Genomic DNA, 27265 nt, shown 5'->3' on the forward strand with positions numbered 1-27265 from the left:
ATTTACATCGAGGGCACTTGTGGTTGATTGTGCAAAAATGCAACAGGATGGATGAAGATTATTCTCAAGTCAGTTCAGGGCTCTCACATGAATCAGTGTTGCGGTAACCAAGTCATTTTCATTTAAGTATTTAAAGCTACATTTCCATTTTGTTGTGACTTGTAAAGAAATCTTATGTTTCATAATTTAAATGTCATTAAATATACACAACAGAATGCATGTTCATACATTTAAGTAATACATAAAACTGTGTACACTAGTATACAGTTGAAAGTGCAATATTTTGATAAAATGTAGCCATACACGTTTGTTTAAAATTAAAAAAAAACCCAAAACTGTCTACACTGAACTAATTCTTCATCCCAGTGTCAGGATGTTGAAGTAAAAGTACTTCCCAGTGCTGTATGTCAGTCCTGCAACAAGCACAAAAATCACTCATATTACCTACCAGCTTTGAACATATAATTGAGTAGTCATATTCATAAATTTAAAAAAAGAAAGAAAGAAAGAAAAAAAAAAAAAGACTTTTTTCCTGTGGTATTCAAAGATCTTTTGGGACTTCCTAGGTGGCGCAGTGGTTAAGAATCCGCCTGCCAATGCAGGGGACACGGGTTCGATCCCTGCCCCAAGAAGATACCACATGCCGCGGAGCAACTAAGCCCGTGCGCCACAGCTGTTGAGCCTGCGCTCTAGAGCTCGTGAGCCACAACTATTGAGCCCATGTGCCACAGCTACTGAAGCCCACGTGCCTGGAGCCTGTGCTCTGCAACAAGAGAGGCCACCGCAATGAGAAGCCCTCGCACCACAACAAAGAGTAGCCCCTGCTCGCCGCAACTAGAGAAAGCCTGTGTGCAGCAATGAAGACCCAAAACAGCCAATAAAATAAATTAATTAATTAATCAATTAAAAAAATTAAAAAAAAGATCTTTTGGACTCTGAAAAACAAAAACAAAACAAAACTCCTTCTTATACCCACTCTTATGATATACTAAGTACTCCTTATTTTTATATAAGTAATACTGTATTACCCACCCCCTAAAACATGTTTGGTTTCATTGATCTTTATTTTGCTGTTAATACCCACTGCTTTTCAATCTTTAGCATTTTATACCAAAATGCACATTCATCATAACCTATTTAAGAAACGGGAAAAAGAAGAGAAAAACAAAACATATCAATGAAAATTGCATCATCTAGATATAGCCAGTGTGAATATTTTGTGACTATGATTCTAGACATCTTTCCATACAAGAGACATAAGAGGTAGAGACAGACAGTACATTATACATGTTGTTCTAAATTTATTAATAAATCAATTTCACATTATAGGAACTTAGCAGAGGTAACAAATATTGAAGTGAAATAAGGTATCCCTTCACATTGGTTTGGGATATGAATTTACACCATTTATGAAGCCAAAGAGATCCAAACTGAGAAATTTATTTTAAACTCGTCTTGGTTTATTAGAATCCTAGGGCACCCTACAGAAGCAAAATCAGTTTTGCTGTGGAGGAAAGCACCCTCACCTCAAGTTTTGCATGAATCTACTGATAAAACTTTGTCAACATGACCCCACAGTCCAAAATTACAAAACACTTAAGGAAAAAACCTCCCCATTAAAGTTAGCAGGAAGAATAAACAGCAGAATTATAACTCCCAGGTCTACAGATAATGAATTATTACAAAGATTACACAAGTAAATAAACATGAAATCTTAGAAGAAATTAAAATTAAAAGCGAGGAATAGCTACTATTCAAAGAGAGTAAACAGATTTCATAATGAACCTAACAGTTCTATTAGAAACAAACAAACAAAAATATGATCAATTAAGTGTTAATAAATGAGTTAAGCATCAGATTAAACATGGATGAACTGAAAGCAAGAGCTAAAGAAATGACCAGATATTGAAAATACTCAAAGCAAATGTACAGACGTGGAGAACAGAATGCAAAAATTTTAAATACATATAATTAGAATCGCAGATGAAAAGACTAAAAGGAATAAAGTAGAAGTTACTTTTGAAGAGTTAAAGTCTGAAAGGTATACAGAAGTGAAACAAGAAATACTCATGTTTAGTTATATGTAAAACTATATAAATAAAATATCAACTACTAGATGCAATGTAGCAAAACTGAAGAGCACCGACAGGTTATAAAACCAGTCAGAAAGAAAAGACAAACTAGGAAAAATACACATAATAACACCATCAAATTTTTCATCAGCAACTCTAGAAACCACATAAAGTTGAATAATTATTTATAAATGCAGAGAAGAAATAATTATATTAATTAAAATAGTGCAGCTGCTGTAACATTTGAAATCAATAGTATCAATGAGTCACCATAATAGAAATTATTTCTTGTTCATGTAAAGTTCAAATGGATGTTTGACTCATGGCTTTCTATACAGTGATTCAATCAGGCTCTTGATTCAATCTTGGGCTTCTTCCTCAGGTGGGGCCTCACTTTCAGCCCAGAGACAGAAACCCTTCTTAAACACTTTGGACTGGAATTGAAAGGCTTTGCTTCTCACAATGCACTGGAAAGAACTAAAAATATGAGCCCACCTAGATGCAAAGGCAGCTGGTCAACATAATCCCTCCATGGGCAGCCACTTCCCAGCAACAATTCTGTACCATAGAAGCGGGGCAGGCCTCTCCCTGCCCTAATTGTCAATCTCTAATCTTACACCTAGCTAAATTAACATTAAGGAATGAGGATAAAATAAAGAATTTTTAGGCAAACAAAAACTGAGTTTATCCTTAAATCATACTGGAGGGACTTCTGCAAAATGTACTCTAGTAGGATAGAAAATTATTTCAGATGGAAGATTTAAGGTGCAAAAAGGAGTGAACAAAATAAAATTAATACACATTTGGGAAAACCTAAGTACATCCCGATTGTATATATAACACTAATAATAGCTACTTTGCAATGCAAAAAAAATGAGGTTAAATAAAATATTGCTTCTCATCTACAAAAAAACACTAACTAGGATGAATCTCTAAAGCACTGTGTTTGGTGAAACACAGACACAAAAAATTATGTGAATCCATTTATACTATATTCTAAAAAAGCCAGACTTGTGGCAGAAAGTAGATCAGTGGTTTCCAATGGCCGGGATTGGCAGGAGACAGACTACAAAGAGACACAAGGAGACCTGGGAGGAGGGAAATGGTCTATATCTTGACAGGAGTAGGAGTTACATGACTATTGTGAAATACTGATTCTTCTCATTATATCATAAAGTCTTGCTTCTTAGCATTATACTTTTTTTATTAGGTGGATTGCTCCTGGTGTGATAAAAATGCGTGGGACTCATTATCACAGTAATTATTATAATAGTAGATAACTTGTTTTGGTGGGCACTATGCAAAGACGTTTATATGCATTCTTTTACATAATCTTTGCAATAGTTTGTTGTTTTCATCCACATTTTGTATGTAAGGGAAGTGGGGTTGAGGAAGATAAGGTAATCTTCTTGTAATTTCTACCAGCGAAGGTTTGAGCCATTTTTTTGGACCTGCAAATATTCAGATGATTGATAACACAAATGATATTTTCAACACATGCAAACCTGGGACCTAGTGATGATACACATGATGAGTCTTTAATTTTAGGCAGCAAAGCACAGCTATTACTGCATTGTTTTTCATTTCAAGTTTGCAATTTTCCAAGGCCATGGAAAGAATAGTATGGCTCTAGATTCTTACTAAATAAACAAATGTTCAAATATCTTAATAGAGAATACTGGCCAAAGTATAGGCCAGAAAGGCTTGAATAATAATAGGATTTGAGTGAGATTTTAATGACAGTTTATTTTTATTTGATTGTCTTAAGAATAAATCATTCAAACCATAGTAAACTAGTTGACAATGATTATTTGATTTTACTGCCCAGAAAAAATATGTAACTCTGGCAACCACTGAAAAAGTTTTGTACTTATATTTTGAGACATTCAGAAATATCAGCTAAGGATCTATTAGGTACTACTTTTATAGAGCAGTAAAAAAAAAAATCTCTAATCAGGTTCTCTGGGTGTTTTTACCGAAGAGCTTCTCATAACCAGGGTGATTGATGCTGTTTCTATCAGGATATTGTTTGTGTGGGAAGAGTAGAATATGCTGAAGTGGGTCTCTTAGTCACCATCAAAAGAGTGACTTGGCCATGCTGAAGTCAGAGAAAAGAAAAGTAGCTTCTAGATTGAAAAAAAAAAAAAAAGACAGGAAATCTAGTATAGTGCTATACTATGAAATATTGCCAGTGAGCAGAAAAGAAAAAAAAAAAAAGTATGCTCTAAGCAATTTTGGAGGACTCTTGTTAAGGTGATGGGTTTCTGCAATAAGAAAAGATGACTAAAAGGAAACATTACCTTTCTCAAATATGTTTTCCTTTTTTCTATCTTTTACTTTTTAAAAAAAATTACTTATTTTTATTGAAGTACAACTGAGTTACAATATTATATTAGTTTCAGGTGTACACCATAGTGATTCAAAATGTTTGTAGATTATACTCCATTTAAAGTTATTCTATAAAAATTTATCCACACAGATTCTGTTTGCTTATACTATTAATAAATGATCCATGAAGGTGTCAAAAAAATAAAAAGTTTTTCTAAAATATTGGCTATATTCCCTGTGCTGTAAAATATATCTTTGTAGCTTACTTATTTTATGCATAGTAGTTCGTACCTCTTCTTCCTCCAATGTTTTGTATTCTAACACAGAGCATGCTTGATGAAAAGAAGTAAAGCATACATTCTATCAAAATATTTGTTCTGTCAATTACATTGCATTGGCCAAAAAGTTTCATTCAGGTTTTCGGTGTTAACCTGAACAAACTTTTTGGGCAACCCAATATTTATTTTGCACTTCTCTGTGTTACAAGAAAGAGAAAATGCTGCCCAGGCTGAGATTAAGGGAAGGATATCTAACCAAAAATAAACAAAGTTTTTCAGTGTTATTTTAATGTAAAACCTCAAAGCATTTAAAATTTTACTTTGGTTCATTGAATAACTATTAAAGAGAAGAAAGCTAATTTATGATTATGAATTACACCGTTTTACAGAGTTCATGGCTTTACTCTATATCCAGCTGATTCATTGCTAAGTTGCCATGATGTTTGTTCATTTCCCCTATTTGATACATTTTCTCATTTGCTGCTCCTCCTCCAAGCACAGAGGAAGAAGTTTTTAAAAAGTGTCATTTAACCTTCTTAGGTGAGAACCTTCTTAGGCGAAAAAAATGATAACTTAAGTAAAGGAAGTACTAAGTAAAAAATCATCATATATGTTTACAATTTAAATCATTCATATGAAATTATTGGACAAAATTAATTTGAGGATTGATAACATGGATCTATATTAATTAACCTACATGAAGTTCTACAGAAAAAGACCTTTCCCACAAGGAGTTTATCACACGTAATAGTTTATGTTCACTGCATATTTAATATGTACCAGTCAATGTGTTAAGCACTTTGCAGGCATTATCTCATTTAATTCTCACAGTAATCCAATGAGGTCCATAGGACAATTTTCCCAGAATTACAATTTAATATGATTGAAAGAAAACAAAGCCATTTAAGTCATTTGCATGCAAAGACACATGCATAGGCTAAAAATTAGGGTGAGGGGAAGATTCAAAAATGGAACAGAGTAAAATTAGAGGGATTGCATTATGTCCAGGAGATAAGAATCCAACAGTTTGTTACACACAGAAAGAAGAGCACACTGCTTCTCAGAGAGTCAATAACTGCAGACTATATTATTCCCAGGTATCAGACACAAGAATTACAAAATGTCAGCCTGATTGGCAAAGGCAGAATTTCATTCCTAAGGTGTTTTGACCTACTAATGAGGGATACCAAGACCTGTCAACTCATCCTTGGTGAATTGTTGGACTAGTTTCACTTCATAATGTAAAATTAACTCAATGAACACAAGCTAATTGGCAGTTGTATGATAAGATAAAACTCTCATTTCAGTAGGGGTAAACTGAAGAACTTTCTCTCTTTGTGAAAAAGAGCAGATGGCTAAGGTCAGTCTCAATTTAAATAAATTTGCTAGAATCAGGGAGATTACGCTAGACCTATGAAGACCAGTAAATCTTTTCTTCACTTTCTTTAGTAAAACATGTCAAGCACTCTGTATCCAGTGCTGACACTGCTCCTGGGCAGAATGGCCAGAGAATCTTAGAGAAAAAACCTAAATGAAAATCCCTTTTCTCCCTGATGGTCGTATTGTTTTGGTTAATCCTTATTGGAAACTCAACCTTTAGATAAATTATATCTTTTGAACTGTGTGTCAGAGTATTTACTTTCCCCTGAATAATAAAAAAAGGTAAATGGAAATTTTCCACAACCTCTAATGATATTTCATACAACATAGTTTTAGATGAAAGATTATAGAATCATTTTTATTAAATTGGATCACAAAGTGAATACTTAATAATGGATTCAGACCCTTCAGGGAGCCGCAGGCTTAGCCAGGCAAGACTGGTACCCTGGGAAGATTCATGTAAGATTGAAGAGAGACAATAAATCTTTTAATTTTTAAAATTAGAGTCAATTAGCAGGGATGGAGGCTCCAAATTCTGCCTGTGAGCTCCCCAGTAGAGGTAAACTGAAGTATGTCTCCTGATTCTTTGAGGACTGTCAGGGTTTGTGCAGATTCCACTGCTGTGAAGCACAGCTATGACATATGGACAGTGTAATGGCCTGGCCCATGTTCCCTATGGGAATGACGGCAGACTCCATGTACACGAGTGAAGATGGGATTCGTGAAACTTCAGGTCTGACAGTTGGTGGAATGCAGTGAGAGTACCTCCAAATCACATGTTGAGGCTCACACTTATATGTCTCACATCAGTGTAGTAGTGTGTGCACATGCAGAGTCTTCATTGCTATTTGCAGACATTTGTTTCAAAATAACTGTCATTTGCTGAACTAAGCCCTTCAACATATGTTCTGCACATACATTATCTTATTTAATCTTTCTGCAACCACAGGGTATAAAGTAATATCTTAGAGCACTGTCAATTTCTAGAAATTTTCGCGTGGCAGCATAGAGATTGAATCTCACAGCTTAGCCACTCTATCAGTTGAGAGTAACGTTGTAAATACCTTGTTCTTAGTAATAGTTATAATGCTGGTTTGCATTTAATTAATACTTGTTGAATTATAATTTATATATATTTAAGGGATCCATTTTAAGTGTAGCGTTCAATGGGTTTTCATAAAAATATATATCCAGGTAACTCAAACTATTATTTATATACATGAAATACATTACATATATTTTCATACATAATTTTACAAATATTTTATGTAAATTATACTTTATATATATAAAATTTCCATCACTGCAGGAAGTTCCTGACTACCTGTGTAGAACTGAACTTTTCACCCTCAGCCTAAAGGCAACATCTCTTCTTATTTATAACATGATAGCTTAGTTTGCCTGTTTTGGAATTTCATATAAATGGAACCATATATTCTCTTTTATGCCTACCTTCTTTTATTCAAGATTATGTTTTTGGGAATTCATCTATGTTGTAGTGTGTATCTTTTTCATTGCTGAATGTATTTGTGTGAATGTGTTTATACAACCAGTTTGTTTATTCTCTTGTTGATGAAAATTTGGATTGTTTCTAGTTTGGGTTCATTTTGAAGGTATTTGTGTAATTCTTTTGTGACATACTTCTTTAACTTACCTTAGGTAAATTCTAGGAGTAGAATTGCTAGATCATAGGGTAGGTATTAGTTTAGCTATGTAATCCACCGCCAAACTGTTTTCTAAATCGTATCATTTTGTATTTCCATCAGCAACGTAAGGGAATTCCATTTCCTCTGTATCCTTGCCAACATGGTACTATCAGACTTTTTTAGTTTATTCCTCCCTAGTGTTTGTGACATAGCATTTCATGGTAATTTTAACTTCTCTGATAACTAATGATGTTGAGCATTTTTAAAATTTACTGGGCACTACTCTATCTTTTCATTTGCAGATTCTGTTCACAACTTTCTTGCAATCTGTGTAAGAGATCTTTCCTTAAACCAAGGTCACAAATATATTCCCTAATTTTTCTACCAGCTTTGCATTTAGCTTTATGTCTGGCTTGTGATTGGTATGAAATTAATTTTGTGAGGTACTGTTGAGGTTCAGCTTTACTCATGATTCTCTAGTTGTTCTAGCACCATTTGTTGAAAATGGTTCATTACATACTGAATTACTTTAGTACCTTTGCTGAAAATCAGTTTACTATGTATGTGTGGTTCTATTTCCAGATTCCACTGACTTCTTTCTCTAGCTTTGTGTAATGATCACATTGTCCTGACTGCAATAACTTTATGATAAGTCTTGAAATCAGGTAGCAAAAGCCTTTCAACGTAGTTTTTTTTTTTTAAGATTGCTTTGGCAATTATAGATCCTTTGCATTTTTATACTAATATTATAATTATTTTATAAATTTCTGCAAAATACCTGCTTGGATTTTACTGGAATTTCATTAAATATATAAGTCAACTTAGTACTGACATCTTGAAAACATTGACTCTTCAAATCCACAAAAATATTTCTTCTGTGTATGTTTAATTTCTAGCAATATTTTATACTTTTAAATGTAGGGATCTTTCACACATTTATTAAATTCATTCCTAAGATGTTTATGTTTTGATGCTATTTTATTTTATTTTATTTTAAAAATTTACTTATTTTTATTTATTGGCTGTGTTGGGTCTTCAGTGCTGTGTGTGGGCTTTCTCTAGTTGTGGAAAGCAGGGGCTACTCTTCATTGCCGTGCGAGGGCTTCTTAGTGCAGTGGCTTCTCTTGTTGTGGAACATGGGCTCTAGGCGTGCGGGCTTCAGCAGTTGTGGAGTGTGGGCTCAGTAGTTGTGGCACATGGGCTTAGTTGCTCCATGGCATGTGGGAATCTTCCCAGATCAAGGATCAAAGCTGTGTTCCCTGCATTGGCAGGCAGACCCTTAACCACTGCACCACCAGGAAAGTCCTTTGATGATCTTTTAAATGCTACTCTTAACTTCATTTCCTAATTGCTTGTTGCTAGTATTTAGAAGTACAATTGGTCATTAAAATTTTGACCATAAGTCATATGACTGCTAAATTTGCATATAAGTTCTAGTCGATTTTTTCTGTAGCTGCTTTAGAATTTTCTTTTTTTAATACACCTTTATTGGAGTATAATTGCTTTATAATGTTGTGCTAGTTTCTGCTGTACAGCAAAGTGAATCAGCTATATGTATACCTATATCCCCATATCTCCTCCCTCTTGAGCCTCCCTTCCACCCTCCCTATCCCACCCCTCTAGGTCATCACAAAGCATGGATCTTATCTCCCTGTGCCTTGCGGCAGCTTCCCATTGTATCTACTTTACATTTGGTAGTGTATTCACGTCAATACCACACTCTCACTACATCCCAGCCTCCCCTTCCCCATCTGTGTCCTCAAGTCCTTTCTCTACAGCTTTAGAATTTTCTTTCTTTTTTTAAAAATTTATTTATTTATTTATTTAATTGGCTGTGTTGGGTCTTTTTTTTTTTTTTTTTTTTTTTGCTGTGTGCGGGCTTTCTTTTTAGTTGCGGTGAGTGGGGGCTACTCTTCGTTGTGGTGCACGGGCTCCTCATTGCCGTGGCTTCTCTCATTGCGGAGCATGGGCTCTAGGTGCGTGGGCTTCAGTAGTTGCAGCACATGGGCTCAATAGTTGTGGCTCATGGGCTCTAAAGCGCAGGCTCAATAGTTGTGGGCACAGGCTTAGTTGCTCCGTGGCATGTGGGATCTTCCTGGAGCAGGGATCGAACCCATGTCCCCTGCATTGGCAGGTGGATTCTTAACCACTGTGCCACCTAGGAAGCCCTAGAATTTTCTTTTTAACAATCATATAATCTGAGAATACAGACAGGTCTACTTTCCTTCCAATGTTAGTTAATTAATTAATTAATTAATTAGTCTTGCCTTTGGGATCCACTAGGATACCCAGCACAATGTTGAATAATAATGGTGAGAGTGGGCATTTTTTAACTTTTCCTGATCTCTGGGAGGTAGGAGTTCAAGATCAGCTATTAAGAATGATGTTAGCTTAGGAGGTGTTGTTGCTTTAATAGATGAAGTTTATCAGATTGAGGAAGATCTCTTTTAGTTTTTGTTGCTGAGGGTTTAAATGGATCTTAAATTTTTCCTAATGCTTTTCTTGCATCTATTGTGATGATAATATGAATTACTGCTAATCTATCTTCATTGACTCTTTCTTCTGTCAACTTTTTCTACTGAGCCCATCCAATGAATTATTTATTTCAAGCACTGCATTTTCAGTTTTAAATTTCCAGTTGAAAAACTGTTTCTCTTTCTCTGCTGAGAATTTTCATCTTTTATTCCTTTGATGTATATTCAGCTTGACGTCATGTAACACAATTATATTAGCTGTTTTAGACTCTTTGAAAAATTCTGACATCTGGCTCTTTTCCCAGATTGTTGCTTCTCTCGAAAATTGGTCACATTTTCTAGGTCTTTTTATGTCAAGCAAATTTGATTTGGATTCTGGAGATTTTGAATAGCATTTTTTTTTTTTTTTGTAAACTGTGTTCTGTTAAAATCTTCTGGAGAATGTTGCCGCTGTTGTTGTTGTTGTTGTTGTTTTAGTAAGTAATCAACCCAATTGGGTTCAGACCACAAGTTCCATCTTGCATTCCGTGGGTGGTAGTTGTAATATCAGTTTAGTTTTCAAAGCTTTTGCTGTGCTGCTTTGCTTCCATCACACACATGCAACGATCAGGAATTAGCCTGAGACTCAGGCCAATGTTTAAACCAGTTCAGTTCTCAATATCTTTGTGATGCTGCTTTGGGTCTGTCTCATTCACGCACAGCTAAGGGGTGAGCCTGAGACTTGTGCCGGTTCGTAGATAGAGTTAGGGAATCTCCCTCTTCAGCAACCCTGTCTGGAATCCACTCCCCCGCTACGCCCTGCACTCCGACACAATCTGCTCTTTTTCCAGGTTCCTCAGGTCAGGTATATCGGATTCTATAGAAGTTTTGACTTCCCATGCCTCTGTTCTACTATGCAGCTGTGTAAAAAATAATAGAACACACACACACACAAACACACACACACGCACATCCCATCTGGGTTGCTTTTCCAGGTTTCGGCTCCTCTCCATAAGCCATCTGTTTTTGTTCACATTTCTAAATCCTCAGGTGGTTGATGCTGTGTTTTATCTAGCACTTTTATTATTATTATTATTTCTTTTTGGTTGTGCAGCATGCTGGATCTTAGTTCCCCAACCAGGAATTGAACTGTGCCCCCTGCAGTGCAAGTGCAGAGTCCTAACCACTGCACCGCCAAGGAATTCCCAATCTAACGCTTTTAATTGTAATCATCACAGAGAGATTTGTTGTAGTGGGTATTTCTTGCCATGGTGAAGGCAGAACTTTGCAAAAATAATTGTCTAGAAGACAATTAAATTGTTATTATTTTTTATTGGAATATAGTTGCTTTTAAATGCTGTTAGTTTCTGCTGTACAATGAAGTGAATCAGCTATACATATACATATATCCCCTCCCTCTTGAAAGTCCCTCCCATCTAGGTCATCACAGAGTACCCAGCTGAGCTCCCTGTGCTATACCGCAGGTTCCCACTAGCTATCTACTTTACACATGGTAGTGTATATAATCTCCAAAATAATATAAGCAGCTCATGTAGCTCAATATCAAAATAACAAACAACCCAATCAAAAGATGGGAGGGAGACCTAAACAGACATCTCTCCAAAGGAGACATACAGATGGCCAAGAGGCACATGATAAGATGCTCCACATCACTAATTATTAGAGAAACACATATCAAAACTACAGTGAGGTATCACCTCACACCGGTCAGAACAGCCATCAAAAATATCTACAAACAATGAATGCTAGAGACGGTGTGGAGAAAAGGGAACCCCCTTACACTGTTGGTAGGAATGGAGACTGATACAGCCACCGTGGAGAACAGTATGGATATGTATTTAAAAACTGAAAATAGAACTACCATATGACCCAGCAATCCCGCTACTGGGCATATACCCAGAGAAAACCATAATTCAAAAAGACTCATGTACCCCAACGTTCACTGCAGCACTATTGACAATTGAATCATTGAATCACCTTAAATGTGAAGAGACTTTCATTTGTTAATGCGAGTCTGTTTTGGTTTTTCCATTAAGTGAATATCTTATTCTTTGAATCTAGTCTGTACTTCTACGGCATAGAGTTTCAGTAGAAATCCCAGTGTGTTACAAATACCCTCTAAACTTGGAAAGACTTGAATTCTAACTTCATTTTAAACTGAGATGGGCAGCAGCCGAAATCTCTGCCCACCTCTCTGTCTTCTACCTTTACTTTCCCCCACTGGGATCCTTAGATTATCACCCAGGAAAGCACAGTTCAGAGATCCAACCAAAAATCTGATAAGTATGCGCTATTTGAGGGCAGCTCTGCTTTTGGGTTCCTTCTCACTGGAATCTTTTTTCCCCCTTAACTACCAGATGTTCTGACAGTCCCAATTTCCATCATCTGACTTGATTTATGTCTAAGTTCTAGCTTCCAAATGTATTAGGTTTGGAGAATTCCCTCGGGGAAAACCCATAGAAAAGAGATCATATATACAAAGACAAATGGTTCAACTTGTCAGTTCCTTTTATTTCGTGGTCAATCATTGACCAATCTGATTCGTATGGAGGTGTGGATGTGCATGCCCAATTCTGTGAATGTGGTAAATTGGAGTTTAATTTTATATCAAATGAAAAAAATGATTTAAATCATATTTAAAAATATGATTAAAAATATGATTTTAGATTGTTGATACCTGGAGACAGTATGAAGTAGAAAAAATCTAAATTGCTTTTATCTTTAAGTGTTGCAGAAAGATATTAAATTTGGAGGCAATAAACTGTTTTCTACTTGTGGATTTTTCAAAAATAGTTGTATGATTTTGGGGAAATTGCTTAACTATTTTTCAAATAAATATACCCTCTTGTACTCTAAAGGATTATAACTTTTCTGCTCTAGCACCATTGTCTGCATAGAAATAATTCAATTACTCATTCAAAAATTTACTTATTTATTTATATATTTTAAACTCTTTATTGGAGTATAATTGCTTTACACTGTTGTGCCAGTTTCTGCTGTCCAACAGAGTGAGTCATCTGTATTTATACATATATCCCCATACCAAAAATATTTTCTGAATGCCCCCTACATATGCCAAGTACTGTGAAAGCCCCAGAAATAAAACAATGAACAAAATGCTGATATTTTCATTCAGCATGGAACTAAATTTAACTTTTAATCTTAAATCCAATATGGAGGGACATAAATTGTTACACATTTTGGAAAGGAATCATGCAGTATGTATCAGGGACCTCTTTTTAAAAATATGTATTTGACAAGGCCATGCTATTTTGGGAGGCTAAGAAACATGAAAATGTACTCAAAAACGTATTAATAATAGTAAATGACAAGAAAGGACTCACAGTTTCATAACACAGGATTAGTAAAGAATGTTATGACTATATGACAATAAAATGTAGTCATTAAAAAGATTGTTTACAAGGGATGTTTAATGATGTGGGGAAATGCTTATGATAGAACAATGATTAGAGAGAAGTAAATGGTTTATACAGTTTGATCTCAGAGACTCATAACGATGAGTACAGAAGACAAAATATACACGAAAATGTTCATAGTGCTTATATTTTCTAATATTTCCTCACTCTCTTTCTCCTACTTCTTTATTTAAGGAGTATTGGTGATGATTAATATTAGAATGTAATCTGTAGGGTATAAAATATCAAGGCAGTTGATAGAACTAAAAAAAGAAGTATCAGATAAGGATGTTGTGACTGGTACAGACTTGTATCATCACTTTTTGAGAAGGATGTAACGTTCTTTAATCGTACCAGGACTAGTTGTGTCATGGTGTCACTGCTATCTTCTGCAGCTTGACAGTTAAATATGGATAACAGTTGGTTTATGAATGCTGAGAAGACAAAGGCTATGCTGTTCCATATATGGTTCCTGGTTACTCAGCTCCATTTTTCCTGTTTTCTTTGTATTGCAAGGATCTGGAAGCCTGTAGACAACAATTCCAAGACTCCTTAGGTAGCTGGATTGTGATTAGGTTCTATCAATGGAGGCCACAGCTAAGGGATTAAAATATCAGGGGAAGAAATATGTTATCCTGTTCCATGCAGGGAAGTAGCAGGCAAATGAAAGTGACTGAGGGCATCAGAAAACTGCATCAACTTCAGTAAGTACAATCACTCCTGCTCAGATGCAGGGATGATGTCAGCAACAGCCTCAGCAGTTACAGTTTCAATAACTTCAGCTGCAGCAGCCGCAGCTGGGGGGCGGCTCCTGCCCTGTGTCAGTGGCAGAACCTCCAGCCGCTCAGCAGGAAGCATGCGCTCCTGGGCTCCAGCCCAGAAGGGAGAGCAACTTCTGGATCTCTGGGGGACACCTTCTCCCTTTTGGACTCTCAGTCCTTCCAACCTATAACTTTGAAACTCCTGTGTTTCATCTCTCTTTCTTTTACTTATCTTCTCTCACCTTTGTTGCCAGTTCCCAGAATTAATCCCTGAAGTGTCTAGAGTGAAGTCTCACTCTAATTGACTGATAGTTACACTTTCTAACTCTAAGAGGATGGGGGTTAGGGGTGGGGAGGGAGGGATTGCAGAAGGGAAAGAAACAAGTTAAAAAGTCTACTGCAGTATTCTTCAGGAGAGCAAATGTTCTTTGTGCGGCAGAATATCTTGCTGAGCCATCTGCTTGTAGAATGATAGCCCTAAACACACAGCAGGGTCTCACTAACAGGGAGACCACAGTAAATAAATTCTTGAGCATATTAATCAACGCAAGTATTTTGGTATTTTGCTAGTATTCAGAGATGGAGTCTGTGAAGAAGCCAAGAATCTAGAGAAGGGTTACACGGGCAAGACAGTTCTGAAAAAAAGGTGGAAATCCAGAATCCAAGAGTGGAAAGCAAAGAAGTGAGAGGGTCCTCATGGTGAGAATGGCAAATGGACAGAAGTGACAAATGGATAAAAGGCAGGATTTCTTTGTTCCCGACATTACCTGTGCCTAATATTCAGTGTTAAATCCCTTCTTGCTACAGAAATGTAACATCATTACCCCAGAGTTAGGTAGGACATGATCCTTCCACCATTCCCACAGTCCACGTGTTCCAGTAAATCTATTACACATAAATACCTAGTGTTTTGGAAAAAGGCAAGGAATCACAGTTACTTTCCACATTTGGGTTGATAGGTGGAGAATAAACATCAGCTTCAAAGTAGCATAATGTGAAAGGGATTATGTATTCCAAGGAAGCGGGAAATCAGAACAAGCGGTAACTAGAACAACCACAAGCACCACTAGGAAACCTGCAGAGTATAGTTGAAATACTAGTTTTCCCACTGTGTCAGGGGAATGGAGATTCGAGCTAATTTGATTTGAATCTTAATTAATCAATATTAGGAGGTGCTGATCCTTAGGTCATGCTTTTAAATGATTATTTGAAGAAAGGAAAAATTTAAATTGTACTTTCCTACTTCATAAATGATGAAAATGGCAATTAGTCCTATATCAATATTTATGAGTGGCCCTATGTACTCCTATGTATGCGCTGCACATACTGATTTCCTTCCAAAGAATACAGTGTGGAGAGGTGAGTAAAAGAGTAACTTAGTAGTGGAAACAGTTGTTAAACATTGTTTCAGCCAGGTGATCAAAGTCAACACCAACAGTGATAAGTTATGCTGCTATTCTATACCCTGTAAATGATGTGATGAAGATGGCACCTCACACCTGTAGTCTTCCCCTGAAAAACACATAACTCCAGTGTCGTTATGATAAAAACATCAATTAAAAGCCATTCTACAAAACACCTGATCAGTACTTCTCAAAAGTGTCAAGGACGACCTAGACGGGTGCCATAGGGAGGGTGGGAGGGAGGCTCAAGAGGGAGGGATATGGGGATATATATACATACACACATACAGCTGATTCACTTTGTTGTACAGCAGAAACTAATACAACCTTGTAAAGCAATTATACTCCAATAAAGATATATTTCTAAAAAAGTGTCAAGGACACCCAGAACAAGGAACGTCTGCAAAATGCTCACAGACAAGAAGTATCTGAAGACCCAGGATAACTAAATGTAATGTGGCATCCATCCTGAATGAGATCCTGGAACAGAAAGAGAACATCAAATAAAAACTAAGAAAATCTAAATAAACTATGTGCTTTAGCTAATCATAATGTATCAGTGTTGATTCATTCACGGTGGCGTTTATACCATATCAACGTAAGAGGACAATATTGAGGGAAGGTGGCTATGAGGTGTATGGGAGCCCTAAGAACTATCTTCTCAATTTTTCTGTAAATATAAAGCTATTTTACAATGTAAAATAAAAAAAAATTAAATATATGGATTGCATTATTCCACAGAAAAGTAGAGCGGGTACTCGAACATGCTGTCCTGGTGAAGTAGGGGGCCTCTCTTTAGGAAGATTCTGTGTACTGGGCTCTTGGTAGATCAGCTTCTTAGTTGTCATGGGTTCCTACGGCACCTTCTAATGGTCACAGAATATTCAGGAGCCCTTAAAATAAATATTGTCCCATATTCTCTAATTTTCACAGGACACAGGGGCCTCATGAGACAGAACGTGAGTCCTGTCCGAATGGAGAGTGCAGACAAGTATTGACTATTCAGACAAATACTGAAATGTCCAACCAACACGAGCTGACCCAGATCCCTGCCTTAACTCTGTTTCTCGTCTGAGACTGTACCCCATCACTTATTCTATGTCACCCGCACTGGCCAGCTGGCTTTTCCTCAACCTACAGGCAAACTCGGTTCACAAGTCCTGGCTGAGCTGTGGACTGAGATTTGTCCTCACTACATGGACTTCACATGCAATTCGTTATCCTGGGCATTTCTGGAAATCATAGGACTTCCTGTTCATCATTGACGAGTTTCAGTTCATTGAGGTTTGGGGAATTATTGTTCATAGTTAATGTGACCATGGCTGTACTTATGATCTGATGGCTTCTTGGATATTTAACTTACATCTTTCCAGGACCACAGCATAATTCAGTCATCTCCAATTCTGCACTTCATGTAGTCAATCACAGACTCCCATGATTTAGTGTTTATTTCACTACATTATGGAACTGTTTGGTATCTGGCACAGAAAAACTTGCCTATTTTCTTCCTTTTCTCTAAATGAGTATTCTTTTATGTGAGCTAAACTAGATTTTAGGGTCAGTTCGTAACCCTATTGCCTTTGAAGTTTTTATTTTCATCAGCATCACGCCTGATACAGCATAATGCTTTTATCGCATAGATACTTTTAAAGCTAAAAGCATCCATTTGTGGCACTACTTAAACTTTCTTTGAAGTACCACAGAATCAGCCATCTAAATGAGAAATAATTAGAGGCCTTAAAATTAAAGTATTTAGTCCCAAAATTATAGTGCAAAAAATGTTGTTGTATATCAGTATGAAAATTAATTAATGTGGATACCTCTTCATGCATACGTGCATGCCTGTGCATGTGTGCTTGTGTGTGTATAGTATGTGTGTATACTTTATTTGATTTTGATTTTAAATAAGTCACCTCGGACTTCCTAGGTGGCACAGTGGTTAAGAATCCGCGTGCCAATGCAGGGGACATGGGTTCGATCCCTGCTCCAGGAAGATCCCACGTGCTGTGGAGCAACTAAGCCCGTGCGCCACAGCTATTGAGGCTGTGCTCTAGAACCCGTGAGCCACAACTATTGGCCCATGTGCCTCAACTATTGAAGCCCATGCACCTAGAGCCTGTGTTCTGCAACAAGAGAAGCTGCTACAATGAGGAGCCTGCGCACCACAGTAAATAGTAGCCCCCACTCGCCGCAACTAGAGAAACCCGTGTGCAGCAAAAAAGACCCAACACAGCCAATAAATAAAAATAAATAAATAAACAAATAAATTTATTAAAAAAAGTCACCTCTCAAATCTCAAACAAATCACAGTGGACTGAACAAATCCATTTCTTGTTCTCAAATTCTGCTCTCTCTAATACCACTTGAAAAATATGTACCATTCACCCAAACTTGAATTTTTGTATTTTCTTTCAGGTAGGAGACTAGGTAGAGACAAGACAAAGACATATAAAATTAATATGACTGTATAAATATGTTTTATATTAACTTTATATTAATTAATCTGACTATGTATACACATATTTAAAACATTTCTTCTATCTTATTTTTATTAAGCTTTCTTAATACAGTTTGAGTACTGAAAGTGCTGTATCAAATATGACTGTTTAGATAAATTAATAAATTAGATATATTGGATGTTCTCTGGTTTTATCCAAAGAAAGTTGTGGTCACCTAGTATTGTACATATTCATGAGGTCCCTTCTTTTAAAGCATTGTAACCATGATGGAATCATTAAACGTAAAACTTCATATTAAGTGGTTTCATGGATTTCTCACTATGAAAATTTGAAAAACTGAAGCATCGCAGGATGACAAGTGAAATAATAGCTAGTAGATGACCAGCCTCAAAGACAGGGAAGTGCATCGGGGATGCATGTGGCATAGCTGTTGTACGCAGGGGAAAAAAACAGCAGTGGATAGACACGTGGAGGGGGGGTGACTTCTTAATCTGACAATTGCTCTAAGGTCAAGACTGAGTCTATATTATCCAAAATTATTAGATAAGATTTGAATTATTTAAAAAAGTCAAGCAAATATCCAGATGTTTAATTTAATTGAAACTGCCATTTCTGAATGTTTGGCCGGATGGAGAGTTACAGACTAAACATCTGGATAAATTGTGCACTGTTTGTCTTCTTCTACTCGTAACTTGGTGTCGTGCCAGAGATGTGGAAGTGCCATAACCACCCTCTTTCTCCCAGATGGTGAAAAATCACAACACATCTGTCCCTTGTTTCCCTTTCAAATAAGCTAGACTCTGCAAGGTCTGGTCACACAGCTGTAGTGAATCTCACTCAAATGGTCATATATCAGAAAATTATGTTTATTGGTAATGAAAACATCTACCAACTTTGACAATAAAGGCCAGTTCACTCTCTTTAGAACTGAAAACTACATAGAATTTTATTCTACCTACTCCTACGTGCAGTTTCAATTGTTTCCCCTGAACACTTATTCCGTATTGTAGTGGTCATAAAGCCCAATCCTTGGACCAGTAGCATTTACATCACCTACAAACTTGTAAGAAATTCAAGTACCAAGCCTCATCGCAGATCTACTGAATTAGAAACTCTGGGATTGAAAACCAGTCATCTGTGTTTTAATAAACCCTGCAGGTGATTCTGATACACCCTAAAATATGAGGACCTTTGCTGTGATTAAAAAGTCTAAATTTCCAGAGCTGCTTCTCATCCTCATATTAACTGCACTTGTAACTCTTTGAACCAGAGAAATAATTTATATCTTCACTGTCTCTCTTATGTCTCCAGACACAGACTTTCAGGCTTTTTAACCATTTTAAATTTCTATGCTAAGCTAACAGCAATATAATAAGGCATTTTTCCCCTTTTCATTTATCAAAAGTTTTACTTCCTTCAACAATTTTTGTTTTGTTTTCTCACATCTTCTGGACATTTGGGGAATCTGGGTCTGAAAGCATAATTCCAAATGTAGGCCATTTCTATATGAAAATGCTAAAATTCTGTGAAGTATACTTCTATTTTCAACCAATCACTGAATAAACTTTTAAACCAATTTTAACAACAATATTTTATCTAAATGTGAAAATGCTGAAGAAATCGCGTCTCCTTCAGAGAAGCTGAGAGTTCTAATGCTGAATTAATCTTGGCTAAATTATTCATAATTTCTATGTGGTCTCAAAGGATGGCCATACCAATTACAAGATGTAAATTCTTCTATCACTCTAGAACTGTAGACTTGTTCATCCTTTGTAGACCCTCCAAATGTTATCTATTCAGTCATTGAAAGTAAGTGACTCTTGATCTAAAATCTTGCCTGGGATAGACAATACATGCATTTTACAACTGATTAGTGATGTACTCAGTTCTTTATTAAAAAGAAAACAATTAAGAACACTAAGACTTTTCACAGCACTCAGAAAAGATAATTTTGGATTTTAACTCTACAGGCAGGGCCTTTGAACAGACTCATCTTTCACAATAGCAGAATTGTTATTAGTGTTTCTTGAAAGATTATATCTAAATAATTCTGGCAAAATGATGGCAGGTAGGAATAGTCTCTGAAAGATACCATCCCAGCTCTAAATGGTGAAAAGCAAGGCTTTGTCTCATCTCCCTTTGTTCTTGCTTATGTGACACCATACTGCAGTTTGACCATGAGATAAGGAGCAAGAAAGCCTGAATTCCAGTCCCAATTTTATCACGTACCAGCTATCAGGTGCTAAGGGTAGCAGAGACGGGAATTTCATCCTCTGTAGAGATTCATTCTTCTTTTCATGCTAATAGAATCCTCCATTTTCAGCTAGACACATGGAACCCAGAATGAGAAGATTGCCCAGGTCCGTTTTCAGCTAGGTATGGCCATGTGTGGTCTTGTCAGTAGAAGGGGTGTATAATTTCCAAAAACTACTCTTCTCTTTGTTTTTCCTTCTAACTAGAATGTGATCATGATTGCTGGGCCTTCAGCAGCCCTCTTGGACCATGGGGTGACCTTGAGACTGAAAGTCCTGCATTATAGAGTAATAAGATAAAAGGATCTTGGATGCCTCACCTGTAAAGCACTATAGCAGCCTTGGACTTGAGAGACAAATACAAATGTAAAGGCTGTAGAAGGAAAGAAATTTTATCTTGTTTGGGCCAAAGAGTTTTGAGTTTCTCTTTCAGTCAATCTTAATCTCAGCTAATAAACTAGGCATGATATTTAATCAATTTGAGCCCCAGCAGTCTTACTTGTGAAATGCAAATAATATCTTATTCATAGAATGGTTATTGGGATTCAGCAAGATAATATATGTAAAAGCACTCCAAAGCAATATACAAATGTAAGTTCTTATTATGAATTGCATAGTATTTCAATAGTAGCAATTTGATTGGAATAGAAATCAGAAGCACTGATGCTCTTTTTTTAATGTGGGTAATTTTTTTTCCTAAGTAGAAATATATGCAAGAAGATTCTTGGTCAATAATTGATAGAGTGGTTTAACACAAAATACATTAGAATGATAGTCTTTGTATTTAATTAATATTTCCCAACATTTCAGTGGACAGTTTTCATCAATTATTATCTAAAGTTTTAAACATTTTTATGAGCTGTATTTTTCAGATAATTTATCCAAGGATATCACAGATGCAATTCAGATAATTTTTTGTGGCCCTTTTGACTTTCTCTTATGTCAAGGTTATTAACTCTCAACAAATGCAAGAATGTTTCATGCCATGATAACAGAACTCTAGGGTTTGAATCACACATTGCTCCAAGTGCTCCAGAAGAATCAAAGTCCATCTGGGAGGAAAACCTTGGCTTTAATCAAAGGTACTCCTGTGACCTTACCCCTACCAAAGCAATACTTCCAGAGTTGGGTTCCAGTTTTCATGAAACACAATTTCATGGCCTTAAAAGCTGCTTATGAAATAGAAAAGGGCTCTTAGTAATCTATAAAACAGCAAATAAGCACTTAACGGTATTCATCAGAGAAATCATCTTTGATTTGACTGCAAAAATTTATCCCACGCATTGAATATATAAAATGTCCATATTTTATATATTCATTGCTGCATTCAGTGAGATCATGAAACCAAGTAGGAAGAGAAGGAAGAATTTCCTTGAGTCATGCTCCAAGATTATGGTCTCTTTTTTATGAGGGGAAACTTTTATTTGATATTTGTGTTTTGTTTTGGTTACACCATTTTAAAAGATACCACTTGTTTTTTCAAGGATTCAAAGAGAAATTTCTCATTAAAGTAACTGCTACAAAAGTTTTTTTCTCGATATAAGGATATATGTATGTACCAATTTTATATTAAACATTGATTGAATATATTTTTTAATTAGAAAAAGGGAATTCAGCTATTCAATACTTTTTCTTTATTCTTAGATGCCAGGAAACTCAGAATTTAGATTTAATACTAAACTGACAACTCATTTCAGGTTTCAAATAGCATCTAATTTGCTGTTCCTTCAAATTAAATTTGCCTTTTATCATTACGTATTGTTTTATACCTTAATTTTATGTACCATTTAAATGCCTTCTATAGACAAAATATTGATTAAAAATTATTTAAATGAGTGAAGTAGATGGGATAAAGATGTCATATGCTGATTATTGACCTTGAAAAAATGGTGATAAGAAAAAGGCAGAGATCATTGGGATTTAGATTTGTCTGAAATTGAAAGGAATATAAATCTTAGAATAACAGAATTAAGTTCCTAATATAGAAATATATAAGTTCATTTTGGTTTTACAAAGATAAAAATTAAAATACAATATAAGATTCTCATGTACGAGGAGAAGAAAGGAACTGACAAATTCTGACATATTTTCAACTAATTGTTTGACCCTGGTTTTGCCAGCTGTTCTGTTGCGGGGGGGAGGGGGTCTCAGTTCCCCAGCTCCAAAATGAAGGGTTTGGACTAGGTGATTTCTGATGATTTCTCCACTACCAAAATTCTCTGACTCTGTGATGCTAGATATTTCTATAACTCCATGATACAACAAACTTCTATAATTCCATGACATAACAAAATTCTGTAACTCTGTGATGTAACAAAAGTCTCTAACTCACGATACAATAAACTAAAACTCCATGACACAATGTAATTTTATAATTCCATAATTCAACAAGCCTCTCTTACCCCGATACAAAAAATTCTCAAAGTCCATGCAATAACAGTCCTCTCACATATGGATCCTACTAGAGCAATTTTAATGGTTCATTCCGGGAGAGATCTACTTTCCTCCTAATGAAATGTACAAAATAAGTTGCTTCCCTACTCACCAGTATTTTGGATAATTGCTGTTCATTGCCCTTGCTCATGTAATGATGAAAAAGAATTTTTCACATAGGGAAAATAAGACATGGCTATTCTCTAGTTTGATCATTACTTGGAAATTACAGTTAATTAATTAGATTGTCCAAGATGAAACACTAGGAATAATTATTAGTCAGCCTGGATTAACTTAGTTTCTGCTCTTACTTCTGAAAGGTTGTACGTGTCAGCCTTTTACAACAGTTGCATAACGATCCTCTCTTTGGATGTTGGAAAACACATTCTTTTATGTAATTCACTTATTTTTTACAGGGCAGAGAGATGAAAAAGGCTAAAATAAACACACAAATAAAAAAGTTTGGGCTCTAATAGAATTCATTTCAAATATATAAGTTGAATATTTAAGTGGAGATTTAAAGACTCACATTTAAGTTCACCTCTTCATTATGCTTTCTCCAATTGCTCCAACTCATAACCTTTTCTCTTTTGCTTAATGCTTGTTTACCTTAAAATATAATCTACAGGGTTCAACCTCTAATTACTCTCCGAATGTATCACAGGCGTAGTTCTGGTGCCCTTGTTTTATGCATTCATTTGTCATTTATCATGTACTGATTTAATAAATATTTTCTGAGTACTTGCTGGAAATTCAGAGTGTGTATGATGACAGTGTGCATTTTCCACGTGCACAAGATCATAATTGTGTAGGCTTTGCATCTCAGAAAATATTTCGTTGACATGAACAGCGTTCACTTTTAATTTAAAAACAAGAATCCATATAAATTACAGTGCCACAAAATGACTCAGCAAAGTGCTGCTTGTTAGCAGGCATTAGTAGTTAGTAGAATAATGAATGAATTGTATAGTAATTTAGAAGAATTCTTTATAAGTGAGTTTAAGACAGAATAATCATATTTTGCTTAAAATCAAAATATAGTATAGTATTATATATATATATTTATTTAGAAATTTATTTGTCAAATTTCTCCGCCAGGAGTTCTATATGTAATGTAATAAGAAATGAAGTTGGAGACCTGTTTCTTAGATGTGTTTCTTGTTCCTCCACACCCCTATTAATGAAGGAAAATAAGCTTCATTGTTGCAAACAAACCTTTCTCATGATTTTGGGTTCAAAGCTATAGGTCCCAAGTGGAAGAATCTCTAAGGTCACGTACACTTGCTCTGCCCAGGAGCCTCTGCCCACCACACTCTGCTTCTCCCTCCAACACGCCTTCTCTTAGGGTTCCTGACTTTGTCTCAGCAAGGACAGTTCACTCATACAGAAGTCTAGAGCTTGGTTGAAACATGTTAACATGCAGAAATTAGTAGGTCTCATATAAATTCTGTATTTTTCACTTAACTGCTCTGTGGATTTGGTCCTGCTTTATTCACTTGTGAAACGGAAATAGTGGGGTTGTTTTGAAACCCAGTGAAATTGAATGGATAAAGATACTTTGAAAGATTGTAAACCAACGGAATTAAGATGGCACTGCTGGATGGGTGACAAGTGAGTTACACTAAGTGAAAAAAGCTCATCTCAAAAGGTAACATAATGTTGGATTCATTTATATATCATTCTTTTTTTTTTTTTTTTACAATAAACTGCATATATTTAAAGTGTAAAAAAAAAAAAAAAGATGGCACTACTGTTAGCCCATCAGTCTGTATGAGACAGGGTCTGTGTTTTGTTGAGTTTTGCTTTTATCTTCATGGTACCAAGCACAATGCCTGGCACAATGTAAATGATGAGTAAGCACTTCCTGAGTGAATTAATGACCTTCACAAATAGAATGGATGTCTCCATCTGGAGCTTTAGTCGAGATAGATTAGGTCTTGTCATGATGTGACATGACCCCAAAATTCTTAAGACAACGCAGCATAAGTCTATTTTGTCCTCTTGCAGAGCTTTCTGCTTACCCAGTGATGCAAAGATAGCTTTCCTCCATGGAGTGACCTAGAAGTCAATGCTGTTTACAACTTGTGACTCCTCCACCCTACAAGGCCTCCTCCAGAGAAAGAATGGGAATCGAAGAGGGCTTTTTCTATGCCTCAGGTTGTAAGTGACAGTGATACGTACCACTTCCACTAGACCATAACTAAATCACATGGACCCACATAACATGCTGAGAGCATAGTCTCCTATACGCCAAAACTGAGGACTCACATTGGTGAATAATTAGAAATGTGTGCCCATTAAGAACCATGTTCATGACAATTTACTAAGTGTCTTTGGAAGAAAGCATATGGAGTTCTGAAGAAGCCTCACTGCAATCAACCCTAGCTGACTAGAATGACTATTTTGTAGCTAGATATATTTTTACCATCACCGATAATATGTATTTTTCTTGGATCCTGAGAACAGGGACAACATTTTAAAAAATCAAATGGGAGGAATAAGAAGGGATAAAGTAATAATTTACTTAGCCAGGGAAATAAAAAACACCATCCTAGAAAATGTAGTGTGTGATTCAGAGGTTTGATGGGAGTATAGATGGGAATGAATGTTTACATGTTTTGAAATGAGAATATAAATACCCAATTTTTCATTGTTCTTACAAGACAACAAAAATACAATTCTCGTTCATTTTGTAGGGAAGAAGATGGGCCAAGGAGAGGCAATGGTAGGACAAAGAAGTAAGCTAACCTTTACTGAGCATCTTTCCATCTACTTCCACAAGTGCTGGTTCATGATTCGTGTCATCATTTAAAATTTTTATTTTAATTAGGAAGAAACAAAAATAACCTATGATTTGAACCCTAACCTGTCTTTCACTTATGCGACGTTTCTTCTCCATATAAGGGTCTAGTGTGACATCTCTAGCCTGGAAAGTGAGACTAATCTGGGTAAAAGGATTGTTTTCCAAGTTTTAGAGACAGCTGTGTCATAGCTGGCCAAAAATCAAGGGTATAATCGAAGTAGAGACACCTTGGATCAACTGTACTCAATATAATTATAAAGGAGAAATCAATATTTGGAATGAAGACTAATATTTACAAAAGAAATCTGATTTTTATTTATATATGAAATACATGTGCAAATAATGTAAAATAGAGAAAAAGAAATTCACAAATATACACAAAGCTGATAAATGCTCTGACAATCCCCTTTATAATCCACTTCGTAAAAAGATAAAGCCATCCCAATCTGTCAATAAAATCTTTAAGAGAAAGAAAAGATTCACAGTAGTGCCAAATTTGAACTGCTTTTATCAAGTACACCTTAATAAAGATGTGCCTTACTTCAGAAGCTGAGACAATCAGATGTTCTCGCCTTTCATTATAAATCACTGTAGAGAGAGGACAACTGGACTCCTTTTAACTTTCCACTTTTCTGTTTGCTGCTCAGTTCCAGGATATGGAGTTTAATGTGAAGGATTTATTTGGAAATTCAATACACAAAGAGAATACATAGCTAAAACTATTCAAAGATTTCTAATATCTTGATAGGCAGACATATATTCCCGGTATGTATATGCATGTATACACATGTATGAGTATCTGACAAAATTTCCTGATCATGGACTTAATGGTATTCAAAGCTGTCTCCTGTCTGAAGTGCTAAATCACATTCTTGGCAGCATAAGCCCATTTCAAAGGTCAAAGATACAGAGCTTGATTCCTCACTTAACACTAAGAAAAATGTTTAGGGACAGAATCTTTCTAACGTCACGTGTTCTCAACCAATTTTCTTGAACCTTGCCCAGACCAAAATGAAGTTTTTACTTCTGTTGGCATTCTGTGAGCAACTAGCATAAGAAATACTTTTCTTAGAAATTACAGAGAAGAATCCTATCTGTAGGGCCATAGCTAGAGATACCTAAGAATTAAAAAGAGACAAAAAAGTGCATCTTGAAGTAAGTTCTGACATAGTGAAAAATATTAGCTGATTGGATACTCTGCAAGCAACTGAAGCATTAGGAACTGTGCAAAAAAGTAGAAGAAAAGAGATAACCTCTGGCATTTTCCTCTTGAATAAATATTTAGCAGTAATATACTAAATATTTAGGGTCTCCAAAATCTTAATATATTCTCAACAACCTTTATTCTTTTGTATTGAATATGAGATAACAATAACTTTTAAAACTTAAAGATTAAACATACACACATACACACCACAGAATACATGCCTTTCATAGAAAATTTGGACAATATAAAACATTAAAATACCCAAGCACTTTGAAAATGTAAGCATATATTAATACATAATATTTGGTATATATATATAATCACATACCTTATTTTTATTTAGTTTAATGCAA

This window comes from Hippopotamus amphibius, chromosome 14 (genome assembly GCF_030028045.1).
Source record: "Hippopotamus amphibius kiboko isolate mHipAmp2 chromosome 14, mHipAmp2.hap2, whole genome shotgun sequence".
NCBI lineage: Eukaryota > Metazoa > Chordata > Mammalia > Artiodactyla > Hippopotamidae > Hippopotamus > Hippopotamus amphibius.